This window comes from Scyliorhinus torazame, chromosome 14 (assembly GCF_047496885.1).
Source record: "Scyliorhinus torazame isolate Kashiwa2021f chromosome 14, sScyTor2.1, whole genome shotgun sequence".
NCBI classification, from domain to species: domain Eukaryota; kingdom Metazoa; phylum Chordata; class Chondrichthyes; order Carcharhiniformes; family Scyliorhinidae; genus Scyliorhinus; species Scyliorhinus torazame.
This window is the reverse complement of record NC_092720.1, coordinates 33,111,699-33,125,011: the sequence shown is the minus strand read 5'-3', so window position 1 is coordinate 33,125,011 and position 13,313 is coordinate 33,111,699. Positions and strand designations below refer to the sequence as shown.

Below are 13,313 nucleotides of genomic sequence, written 5' to 3'. Positions count from 1 at the left end.
TGTCTTTCGCTCCAGTAAGATTTTCTCTGAGTCCAGTGGTGGTGGCCACCCTGAGAATCTTTGAGCCGTTCAGGAAGCATTTTAAGCTCTCTTCCATGTCTTTGCTAGCCCCCCCATCTGCAATAATCATCTTCTTCTGCCAACGTGTTTGGACTCGATGTTTAATTCATGGGAGGTGAAGGGTTTGGAGACCTGCTTGTGGAATGTAGGTTTGCCAGGTTTAAGGAGCTGATGGAGAAATTCCAACTGCCTGGTCCAATCTTTTCAGATACTTCCAGATTCACGATTTTTCCCTCCTTTTCCTGTTGAAGAGGATTTTGTCTTTGGCCAGGTCTGGTGGAGGTACTGTTTTGGGCATATGTGGCATATCCTCGCAGCAGAGTCTGTTCCGTTGAATGAGGTGAGGGCGAGTTGGGTCCCATTCTGGATGATGAAGTATGGAGTGAGGCCCTTCACAGAGTCAACTCCACGTCTTCATGTGTTCAGCTGAGTCCGATCCAATTCAAGGTGGTGCACAGGGCGCACCTGTCTAAAGTGTGAATGAGCGGATTTTTCTCTGGGGTAGAGGACAATTGTGAGTGTTGCTCTTAAGGGCCAGCTAACACACTCATATGCTCTGGTCTTGTCCTACGTTGGTAAGCCTTTGGGACTCTTTCTTCAAAACCATGTCAGAAATACTATGTTGATTTCAACCCATGTCCATTGGTGGCCATTTTTGGGGTATCAGACTCACTGGTGTTTCAGACAGGGGTGAAGGCAGATGTCCTTGGAGATGAGTTCGGCATGGGTGGAGTTCTCCAACTTCACTCTGTCTCAGCTTGGCTGGACGACCTCATGTCTTACATTTGGAGAAGGTTAAGTACACCATTAGAGGGTCAGTAGAAGGGTTCTACCTAAGATGGCAGCCATTCATTTCCTTTTTTGCAGGAGCTAGTCACTGTTAGCTGTTTGGTGGTTCAGCTTAGCTTGGGGTTAAGTTAATATGTGTTAATTGTCAGTCTTGCTCTTTTGTGTAACTTTAGTAATTGTTTTATATATGACAACATTTTAATAAATATATATATTTTTAAAGTGGAAGGTGACAGGAGGAACAACAGCATGTAGGAAATTGTAAGATAATAGGGAACAAGAAACAAAAGTATGGCATTGCTAAAACTCAGGTCAGAAATGTTGCAATGAAGAGAGGTTGGAGACTGGAGATGAGAGCAGGACCAGGTTACCAGATTGCTCTTGTATCTTACTCAAGTATGTGAGAGAGGTGACGGGTATTGGAGCAGTAAATGTAAATGTCAAGTCTTAAACAGGCTTGTGCATCATAAAGAGTTAGAAGCTGTTCAATTGAAAGAAATGTGTGATATGAAGGAAAAAACTCAACCTTAACAACAGAGATTAAGCTGTTCTTTAGTGCAAGATATAGCCTGAGTTAAAAACGGTAGCCATTAGTTAGATTGGCGAGAAACAAGTAAATTTCCTGGAGGGAAAAAACACAATTTTTCCGTGCCCAATTAAAGTGTACATAAATGATCAAGCTGTATTATTGAGTTATTTAGCTGTTGCATTCTGGTGAAATTGGAGATTGTGTATTGATCTGTAATGTGAAAGAAGTGGATAGAGAATGAAATCAGATGCAAAAGAGATATAATTCGACAGTAGGTGGTCATTGATATGAAGAAGTAATAAAATATCCAAGAGAATGGGCTACAGCATCAAAAAGGTAAATCAACATAGATGGACATAACAAGAAGTGGGCAGTGGCACAGTGGTTAGCACTACTGCCTCACAGCGCATGGGACACGGGTTTGAATCCGACCTCTGGTGTCTGTCTGAGTGGAGTTTGCACATTCTCCCCGTGTCTGCGTGTGTTTCCTCTGGGTACTCCGGTTTCCTCCCACAGTCCAAAGATGTGCAAGTTAGTTGGACTGGATATGCTAAATGATTGCCCCTAGGTGGGGTAACGTGGATAGGGTGGGGGTTTGGCCGAGTGAAGGTGATCTTTCAGAGGGCCGATGCAGACTCGATGGCCGATTGGCCTCCTTCTGCATTGTAGGGATTCTGATTCTATGATTTCTACCTGAACACCAGGTCCATGTGATTCATGTTGCCATGGAAATGGGCTTTGAGACGGAAAAGGGTTTCTAAGATATCCCTTAAATTCACAGAAACAGGCAATCTGCCAGGATCTGTGAGAGAGAGCAGTTTGAGGTGAAAAGTCTCTATTGTTCAGCGCTCAGGAATGTGTGCGGGAGCTCGCACTGGGATTGAAAAGACCAAATTCATTGCCTAGCTTGCGCTACTTAGGGAAATCCCCAGGAAAAATCCTCACATGGAAGACAGTTCTGGGATTAAAGGTTATCAGGCTCGGAAAGAAAAGGAACCAATTTAAATTTAGAAGCTAAAAATCATTTTGGATTGGTCCCAAGGGAACTGAATGATTACTCAAAGGTAAAATATAATTGTGAAGTGGGATTTTCGGTGTGTTAAAATTAAAAGGGGAACGTTCTGTTTAGTAGTTGAAAAGATAAGTTGCCTACGCAAATAGTTGCAGTTGCTCCTAGTTTATTTGTTACAGCAAAAGTCTTAAAATGTGAAATCTTGTTGTTTTATTCTTTGAGCTATTAACTATAAAAATATCTTTTTAAAAAGGTATTGGTTTCTAAGTGGGATTGTAACACTTATTCAATGCAAATAGGAAAAGTCATCAACCTGAAATGTTAACCCTACTTCTTCTCTCTATAGATGTTTCCTGACCTGCTGATTGTGTCTAGTGTTTTCTGTTTTTATTTCAGAATTCCACTAACTGTAATATTTTGTTTTTATTCAAAGGTCTCCAATGCACGTGTATACAAAATATAAATGGATACTAGCCAACTGAATAAATCTCTTGATTTTGTGTAATTGTGCAGTGGTGATTTACTTGTTTTTGTATCACTTGTGACAACAAAAAACATAAGTTATGAAATAGCTGCTGCTGAATTACAAGGAAACAGTGATTGGGCAGCACATCAGGTTACAATATTATCCTGTCATCTGAATTTGCATGTACACTGGACTGACATAAAAGTTTCCTTTCCCTCTCTGTGAAAAATGCTGAACACATTTACACAAATTACTGTTTTGGGCCCTACAAGTGATTTTCTCCCTTCACTGCATAGTAATTGTTTCAAACTGATTGTTTGAAACATATAATTTTAAGGTGATAAAGGTATTGCTGTGAAGCATGAAACTTTTCAATTCACTTGGGTTAATTTGTTGTTAACATATAGAAGCAGTCAAACATCAATACTTAACATTCATGGAAAAAAGGGATAGTAGTAACATGGATACAAATTTGGCTGACTAATGGGAAACAAAGGATAGTCGTGAACAGTCGTTTATCGGACTGTGGGAAGGCTTATTGTGGCGTTCCCCAGGGTTTGGTGTTGGGTGCTTTTTGACATATTAATATTGGTGTACAAGGCGCAATTTCAAAGTCTGCAGATGAGAAGTATTGTGAACTATGAGGACAGTGTTAAAGTTGCAAAAGGGCAGGCAGGTTTGTGGATTGGGCAGACAAGTGGCAGGTGTAGAGACAGTATAAAAATAAAGGGCACAATTCTAAAAGGAAATAAAAATACTTAAAATTACATAGCACCTCCCATGAATTTGAAATGTCATAAAGTGCTTCACAGTCAATTAAGTACTTTTGTAATGTAGAAAAAGCAGCAACAAATTTGCATACAGACAACACTGAGATAATGATCAGATGATCTGTTTCAGTGATGTTGGTTGAGGGATAAATATTAGTCAGGACACATGGGGCGGGATTCTCCGAGCCCCGCACCGGGTCGGAGAATCGGCGCAACAGCGCCACGCGATTCTCCGGCCTTGATGGGCCGAGCGGAAACGGCACAGCCCTGCCGGCCACACCTTCTCGCAGCCGACGGGAACACTGCGCGCAGGCTTGGGGGCGGCCTGTAGGGGGGGGGCCTCCGATGGGGTCTGGCCCGTGATCGGGGCCCACCGATCGGCAGGCCGGCCTATCCAATCCTGGCCCTATTTTGTTGCGCGGCCATGTTGCGTCGGTGCCGGCGCATTGAGGAAGTCCCCCGTGCATGCGTGGGTTGGCGCAGCGCCCAGTTGGTGCCAGGAAGGGAGGCTGGAGGGGCGTGAACCGCTCCAACGCCGCGCTGGCCCCGTAGTGCCGATGTCTGTTTTGCGCTGTCGTGAAACGCGACGACGTTCACGATGGCGCGGACACTCTGCCTCCATTTCAGAGAATCCCACCAATGGTCTTCTTCGAAATAGTTCCATGGCATCATTTGCCTCCACCAGAGAGGATCGTAGTTAATGACTCAGGCAATCTTTAAGGTAGCACTGCGCTCAAATATCAGACTAGATTTTCTGATTGTCTCTCGACTCAGTGAGAGTTGTTACCGACTGAATCATGGCTGACTCTGTTCCGAGGCCATTTCAATTCCTAAGGAATCTCAGCCATCTTGTTGGTGCACTAGTGGAATAATTTCCCTTTTTTCTTTTAAAAAAAGGGGGTTGGTTTAGCACACTGGGCTAAATCGCTGGCTTTTAAAGCAGGCCAGCAGCACAGTTCAATTCCCGTACCAGCCTCCCGGAACAGGCGCCGGAATGTGGCGACTAGGGGCTTTTCACAGTAACTTCATTGAAGCCGACTTGTGACAATAGGCGATTTTCATTTCATTTTCAAAAGCTTCTGCAACTCTGCCTTTTTTTCTGCCCCCCCCCCCCCCCCCCACAATTATTTTTTTGACTCTTTCATCCTGAAATAATGACAATGTTGGTTGCTACTCTCGGCTTTCCTCCGAGCCCCGGGTCCTCTCTCAAATGCGGCTTCCAAATTCCCGAGCTACTCTGGACATGAAGGCTGTGCTGGAGCACCGGGCGACACCGCACCACTCAGCGGCTGTGCCTCTGACCTGCTGCTCTGTTATTTTGAAGTGACTTTGATCGGCTTGCAGTCCCCCGCCCTCGGGCCACGCTGTTTCCTGCCCAGACTGCGACTGAATTACCGGTTGTGCTGAGTTTGCAGCTTCAGCTGCGGTTTGCCGAGATCGACTGTGACAGACTGGAGGAGGCTGTGCGGGTGCCCCCCCCCCCCCCCCCCCCCAAACACACACATCCCGTTTTCTTGACTCAAATGGCCACCGATCTTTGGGGGAGGCTGGACGAGCCGCGATGCCTCCCTTCCACCCCCCACCCCCAGGAGGGAGAGGGATGCGAGGCAGCCACCTCCTGCCGCATCTCACCCTAACCCAGCACATCACCCACCGCCCGTCGAAAGCCCTCTCTGCGCTATAACGAGAAAAATGCGCCGAGCGATCATGAGAAACCAGGGATGGCGGCGACGGCCTGACGCCAGGCCCAAGCTGCTGAGAGGCGGGAAACCCAGACCCCCCCCCCCGCCCGCCCCCGGGCATCAACAGCACCTCAGGGTGATTGTCTCAATCTGCAGGGGGATGTGGTTATTTCACTAAAATGATTTTTAGTCGGTGAATAAAGTACCTGAGCTCCCGCTTCCTGCCAGCGCGCCCGTCCTTCAATAAAGCCTTCTCCCGCCCCAGCGGCGGCGGGCTCCCGCACAGCGGGGGACGGGACAAGACGAAGCGTCAATCCCGCCCCGCCGCCGCGGAGGAGGAAGGCTTCTCCCCCCCACACACCGCTTCATTTTTAATCTCCCTCAAACCCCCCCCCCATCCCCCCATTCAAAGAGGCAAGAAGCGGGATTAAACCTCCGTCCATCTGACCCCGGTGCTCAGATCCCCCCCCCCGCCCGCGTTGGGACATCCCAACAGAAAGACAGACCCGCGCCCGCCAGAATTTTATTTTTGCAAAACGCGAAAGGAGACCAGGGGGGAGGGATGCAAAGTCAATAATCTGCAAATATTCTTCGGCGGGGCGAGACGAAGCGATCAGCGGCCGGAAATGGGTCTGCAGCCTTGGCTGCCGTGTCGGGGGTCTCCTTGGCAACGGAAGTGCCGGCTTTGAGGAGGCGGGGCCCTTGGGGTGGGTGGGGGGGAGAAGGGCGCGCTCGGACCTCCGCCCCGCCTCTGCCCGCTGATGGACGGCGGGCAGGACCAATGGGAGGACCGCTAGCCGGCACGGGGCGGGGCGCCGGCCGTTGTGAGCGGCCCGCGAGGCAGGTGGAGGGGGAGGGCGGGACTTCCGCCGCCTCGTCCCCGCCCCCTCAGCGCCAGCTTCGGGCTTTGCCGCTCCGTGACTGTTGGTCGGGTTTGTTGTCTGAGAGAAAGGAAGAGAGAGAGAGAAAAAAAAATCGAAGAGTTTTATTTAAATCGACTCTTACTTCACCCGCCTCCCTCCCTCGATTAGAGTAGGCGGCCGCGCGTATAAAATAGCAGAGCTTCGGAAGAGAGGTGGGAGAGAAAACGAACGAGCAGGGGGGGGAAAAGGAGAGAGAAAAAAAGAACAGGCGCCTTGGAGGCAATTAAAAAGAACTAATAAAGAAGGAAGAAGAGAATTAGAAAGTTTCTCTTTGAGGCATTACCGGTGCAAACGTTTCTTGTGGCGGATCCATTCTTTATATATTTACCTTTTTTTTTAAATGCAGATTTTGGTCCTGGTGAAAGAAGTCTTTGCTCTTCTTTTGGGGGGGGTGAAGAAAGGGCTATAGATTTTTTTCTTTTATAGTCTTGTTGTATTTTTGCCTTTAAATTGTAGTCTTGTGATTAAAGTTTCTCGTAGATTTCTCTCCCTTCCCTGTTCAACCTAATTCAGTCCCCCCTCCACCCGAAGGGAAAGCAATTTTCCAAGTGTGGTGCCTCCTTCACCCTTGGGTTGAGCTGCTGGATTTTTTTTTGTGTGTGGGGGGAGGGGGTGAAGGCTAGCTGCTTGTTAAATCTACAACGAATTAAACTACAATACCGATGTGGAAAAGAAGAAGTGAGAGGGACGAAGAGGTCTTGTGCTCTTTGAATGCTAAAGAGGGCGCACAATCCAAACTGTGACCATTGCATTGTGTCTCTCTTTCCCCCCCCCCCCCCCTTCTGTTTCTTCAGCAAGAGATGGAGCCCTGGGACTGAGGACTGAAACTTTAAACATTAGCGAAGCTCTTCGCTGCACGCTCTCCTTGCCTGGGTGTTTTTTTTTTCATGTTGGAATTGCTTTTACTTGATCCTGGGAATTATTTTTGATTAGGTGAGTAGATTGTATGTGTCTTGATGTTAGTGTGTGTGCAAGTAACACTCTTGGGGGGTGGGTGGGGACTCTGGATGCATTTAATACAGTAATAGTTTGGCTAGATTTAGTAAAATCTGCCCACTTGTTATGCTGGTCGTATGCTGTTTCTGCCACAATGTAAAAGCCTAACGTGTGGTTCATCACTGGAGCCGATTGCTTTGCAGAGGGGTCTCTTTTGTCCTTGCAACTGATCTTATTTGAAATTTAAATTTGGGGTTTTATTCGGTTTACTTTTAGCATCGCAGCCGGGGGGTCATAAAACTATTGTTGCTATGAGTTATACCTGGAAACGAGTTCTCTCGCTTTCTCATCCTTTCGGTCCGAAAGCGATTTACATTTACAGTAAGAAGGAATGTTTGCTTGGGTTCGTTTCATTGTTGTGCAGCAGATAGGGGCGTCGATTTTGGATATATTGCGATCGGTTACAAATATGAGAAAAACACATGTTTTTAAAAATAATTTGAACTCTTGTCCAGTGAAGCATTTTCACATTCAAACGTGTGAAGAGATTACTTGGTCGGAAAACGCGGCTTAAAATGTACTTGAGTCTATTAAGTGTATGCGTGAATCTTGTTCGACATGTAGTGTGGTTTGCTTCGCTGGTTAGGCGAGAAACCGTCAAGCTTGTTCTCTTCAAAGAGATACGAAAGTGCACGGTGCAGAATTGACGAGATGAAACGACTTTGTTAGTAACTGTCGAGCTGAGTGCAAATCTTAATAACCACATGGGTCTCTAGATTGATTTTATTGTGGCTGGCTGTCAATAGTTTGTGACATTGAACATAGGTGATGCTGATATTTAATGATAAATGACCAGGAGGATTGGTGCTCATCAAACGTGCACTCAACTTTGCCATTCTGATGAGCATATTGTCTTTACAGAAAAGTATGCATTTTGAGATTATTATTGGACTTTTTGTTTGGATTTGATGGACTTGTCCAACAAGAAAGTGGGCTTTAATGCTGGATCTAAACCTCTAATGTGAACTAATGCAAGTTATTTAATTACTTTTGTGTTTTGGTGTCGAAGTCATGTAATGATGTGTTTGAGATTCAAGTAATGGTCAGAACGCTAGTTGAAATATCTTTGAGCTCTTTGTCAGCTTATTTGTAAAATGTCTTGATGCCTATCAGGTTCCTACACAATTATACAAAAGTTAAAATCAGTTATTGAGTCACTTGATACTGCCGTGTGGTACCCCTGCAGTTTTTTCAGAATCCTTCAGTGAAAACTGGTCTGGGACCTGCATGTTCCCAACAGATGTATGTCAGTAGATTTTTCCTATTATCAACGGTATTATTTACACATGGTACTGTTTGTAAGTATATTCGCCCCAGGTTCGATTCCCGGCTTGGACCACTGTGTGGAGTCTGCGCGTTCTCCCTGTGTCTGCGTGGGTTTCCTCCGGGTGCTCCGGTTTCCTCCCACAAGTTCCAAAAGACGTGATGTTAGGTAATTTGGGCATTCTGAATTCTCCCTCTGTGAATCCGAACAGGCGCCCGAATGTGGCGACTAGGGGATTTTCAAAGTAACTTCATTGCAGTGTTAATGTGACAATAAAGATTATTATTATTACAGCAGTATTATTTCCAGCTCAATTCCTTAAATGTGTACAGTAATTATGTTAAGGAACTAATGCTGAATGAGCTTTGAAATGTTCAGTAATGTAAATCTTCTTCCAATATTTTCCTTGAGGAAATGAGTGATTGAATATTTGGAATTATGCAGCTGTTGTTTTAAACCTGTTGCAAACATTCAGAATCCGGAAGGATATTATTTACTTCTATTGACACACACCGTCTTACTGCAAAGGAATTATCAGCCCTTTTTAGTTGATGTCCAGTCAAAGAGCCTTGACTAGAAGTTTGCTGCTCAATCTGCAATTAGGTACGAAAGATGCTGAAGTTTTTTTAGAATTTGCAGTGCAGAAGGAAGCCATTTGGCCCATCGAGTCTGCACCGGTCCTTGGAAAGAGGATCCCACTTTAAGCACACCTTATCCCCATCCCTGTAACCCAGTAACCGCACTTAACCTTTGTTATTTGGACACTAAGGCAAATTTAGCATTGCCAATCCACCTAACCTGCACATCTTTGGACTGTGGGTGGGAGGCGTTGAAGGCAGTGGTCCGGGGAGAGCTAATCTCCACTAGGGCTCACAGGGAGAGGAGAGGGAGAGGTTGGTGGGGGAGATTTTAAGGGTGGACAGGAGGTATGCAGAGGCCCCCGAGGAGGGGCTACTTAGGGAGCGACGGAACCTCCAGACGGAATTCGACCTGTTGACCACTGGGAAAGCAGAGGCACAGTGGAGGAAAGCGCAGGGGGCGAGGTATGAGTATGGGGAGAAGGCGAGTCGGATGCTGGCACGTCAGCTTCGTAAGAGGGAGGCAGCGAGGGAGATTGGTGGAGTTAAGGATAGAGGGCGGAATACGGTGCGGAGTGCGGTGAGAATAAACAAGGTTTTTAGGGACTTCTATGGGGATCTGTACAGGTCTGAGCCCCCAGCGGGGGAGGAGGGGATGCGACGATTCCTAGATCAACTGAGGTTCCCGAGGGTGGAGGAGGGGGAGGTGGCTGGTTTGGGTGTGCCGATTGGGCTGGAGGAGCTGGTTAAAGGATGAAGGAGCATGCGGGCGGGGAAGACCCCGGGGCCGGATGGGTTCCCGGTTGAATTCTACAGGAAATACGTGGACCTGCTGGGCATGTTGCTAGTGAGGACTTTTAATAAGGCGAGGGAGGGGGGTACCTTGCCCCCGACAATGTCCAGGGCGCTGATTTCTTTGATCTTGAAGCGGGACAAGGATCCATTGCAATGTGGGTCGTAAAGACCGATCTCGCTCCTCAATGTTGACGTTAAGTTGCTGGCGAAGGTGCTGGCTACGAGAATTGAGGACTGTGTCCCGGGGGTGATTCATGAGGACCAGACGGGATTTGTGAAGGGTAGGCAGCTAAATACAAATGTGCGGAGGCTCCTCAGTGTGATTATGATGGCCTCGGTGGAGGGGGAAGCGCAGGTAGTGGCAGCTATGGATGCGGAGAAGGCCTTTGATCGGGTGGAGTGGGAGTATCTTTGGGAAGTGTTGCGGAGGTTTGGGTTCGGGGAGGGATTCATCAGTTGGGTCAGGCTGCTATATAGAGCCCCGGTGTCGAGTGTGGCTACGAACCGGCGGAGGTCGGAGTACTTTCGGCTGGACCGGGGGACGAGACACCAACAATTGTGCCGCTGGCCATGGCACTGAGGGAGTCCAGGAAATGGAGGGGATTGGTCCGGGGGGGGGGGAGGGGGGGAGAGGAACACCGGGTGTCGTTGTATGCCGATGACCTGTTCTATGTTGCGGATCCAGTGGAGGGGATGGCGAAGGTCATGCGGATCCTTTGGGAGATTGGGGACTTTTCGGGATATAAACTCAATGTAGGGAAGAGTGAGCTCTTTGTGACCAGGGAAGGGGATAGACAAGTTACCGCTGAAGAGGGCGGAAAGGAGCTTTCGGTACCTGGGGATCCAAGTAGCTAGGAGTGGGGGGCCTTACACAAGCTTAATTTGAAGCGGTTGGTGGAGCAGATGGAGGAGGATTTTAAAAGATGGGATATGCTGCCACTCTCACTAGCGGGTAGGGTGCAGTCGGTAAAAATGATGGTCCTTCCGAGGTTTCTCTTTGTGTTCCAGTGCCTTCCCATTTTGATCCTCAAGGCCTTTTTCAAACGAGTAAGCAGGAGCATCATGGGATTTGTGTGGGCGAATAAGACCCGAGGGTGAAGAGGGTATTTCTGGAGTGTAGCAGGGACAGGGGGGGGGGCTGGCGCTGCCGAATCTGTGTGGCTATTATTGGGCAGCCAATGTGGCGATGATCCGTAAGTGGGTAATGGAGGGAGAGGGGGCGGCGTGGCAGTGGTTAGTGATGGCGTCCTGTGTGGGCACGAGCCTGAGGGCGCTGGTGACGGCACCGCTGCTGCTCTCGCCGACAAGGTACACCACGAGTCCGGTGGTGGCGGCGATGCTGAAGATCTGGAGGCAGTGGAGGCGACACATGTGCGAGGTGGGGGCTTCGGTTTGGTCCCTGATTCGGGAGAACCATCGGTTCATCCCGGGAAGGATGGATGGGGGGGGTTTCGGAGCTGGCACCGGGCGGGTATTAGAAGAATGGAGGACCAGTTCATCAATGGGACGTTTGCGGGCCTGGGGGCGTTGGAGGAAATGTTTGGGCTATCCCCAGGAAACGCTTTCAGGTATATGCAAGTGACGGCGTTTGTGAGGCGGCAGGTGAGTGAATTCCCGCTGCTTCCGGCACGTGGGATTGAGGACAGGGTGATTTCGGGTGTATGGGTTGGAGAAGGCAAGGTTTCGGCGATTTATCAGGAGCTGCAGGAAGAGGAGGCGGCCTCGGTGGAGGAGTTAAAGGGCAAGTGGGAGGAGGAGCTTGGGGAGGAGATACATGAGGGTCTGTGGGCTGATGCCCTGAGTAGGGTTAATTCTTCCTCCTCTTGTGCCAGGCTCAGCCTAATACAGTTCAAGGTTACTCACAGAGTGCATATGACAGGGGCGAGGTTGAGTAGGTTCTTTGGAGTGGAGGACAGATGTGGGAGGTGCTCGGGGAGCCCGGCAAATCACGTCCATATGTTCTGGTCGTGCCCGGCACTGGATGGGTTTTGGAGGGGTTTTGCGAGGACTATGTCCAAGGTGGTGAATGCCCGGGTCAAGCCGAGCTGGGGATTAGCATTATTTGGGGTATCGGACGAGCCGGGACTGCAGGAAGCGAAAGAGGCCGGTTTTCTGGCCTTTGCGTCCCTGGTAGCCCGGCGGAGGATTCTGCTACTCTGGAAGGATGCGAAGCCCCCCAGTGTGGAAGCTGGGATCAATGACATGGCAGGGTTCATCAAGCTGGAGAGGATTAAGTTTGCCTTGCGAGGGTCTGTGCAGGGGTTCCTCAGGCGGTGGCAACCGTTCCTAGACTATCTCGCGGAGCGTTAGGAGGAAGTCAGCAGGAGCCCAGGGGTGGTTGGGGGGGGGGGGGGGGGGGGGGTTTGGGTCAAGGTTTTATTTCCCCCTATTTGTGTTGTTTACTGTTATAAGGGAGGTTACTGTACATGGGGAAATCCAATGTATAATTTCTACTTGTATTCTTGTTGCTTTCTATTTGTTGGGGGGGGGGGGGAGGGGTTTGTTGAAAATTTGTTGAACAACTTGAATAAATATATATTTTTTAAAAGTCTTTGGACTGTGGGAGGAAACCGGAGCACCCAGAGGAAACCCACACAGACACGGGCAGAACATGCAGACTCCACACAGACAGCGACCCAAGCTGGGAATTGAACCTGGGACCCTAGAGATGTGAAGCGACAGTATTAACCACTGTGCGACTGCGCCGCCTGGCTTGCTGAATTGTCTTGGATGAAAATGTTTGCATGATCTACACATTGGGTTTACCAACCTCCAATTAGGGGATGCAGGAGCTGGGAATCATTAGAAGTAGTCAGGCAATTATTTATTAACTTCAGAGACATAATTAGCACCATTTAAACTTGAGCATTGTGGCCTCGAGTTTCTCTGAGGTTGTACTGTTTTGGAGTGCAATTCAGCCAAACCACAAGATTTTGGAATTTCGAGCACAAATTACATTCAGCACAAATTGAGTTTCCGTAATCTTTGTGCTAGCTTTAAAAAAAAATTAAGTACAGCATGCCCCATTGCCAAAACTGCCCATGTCAGTTGAATAATCACGATAGCAAGTTTCCATTAATTGTGCCCATCTGTGAACCTTTGAGTGACTGTTAACATAATTCACCAAATTTATTTTATTAGACATATTTTAAAGTTTTAATATATTTCTTTAAATTTACTAAGAAACTGACTGTAGCAATAAACCGATAGATATATTTCAGTATAGTTAAAGGTGTTGGACCAGGCACTGATTAAAATGTTTATATTGCCCTTTGTAGTTAACTACGTGAAGAGAGGTAATTTTAAGACACCTAGAAGTACAGCTAGCAGCACATAGGTTCTATACTCAAGCACTAAGTGAAACAGATGTTCCTTTTCATATTTAAGATTGGTAATTTGAGAATGTTTGATGATCAGAGTGCAAATTACACCCAAAGTTACTTTGACTT

The 13,313-nt window shown here is 47.8% G+C and overlaps 1 protein-coding gene across 3 annotated transcripts in view; it reads left to right on the top strand.

Moving 5' to 3' along the window:
• The first annotated feature begins 6,204 nt into the window (after nt 1-6,204).
• dipk2ab (divergent protein kinase domain 2Ab) overlaps nt 6,205-13,313 on the top strand; it is a 277,074-nt gene continuing 269,965 nt past the window's right edge. For 2 of the 3 annotated variants that reach the window (XM_072473888.1, XM_072473889.1), the window contains exon 1: nt 6,207-7,164. The gene's annotated coding sequence lies outside the window, so the exon portion shown is untranslated. Of the gene's footprint in view, nt 7,165-13,313 lie in introns of all 3 variants that reach the window. The other variant, XM_072473891.1, reaches the window with a different exon arrangement.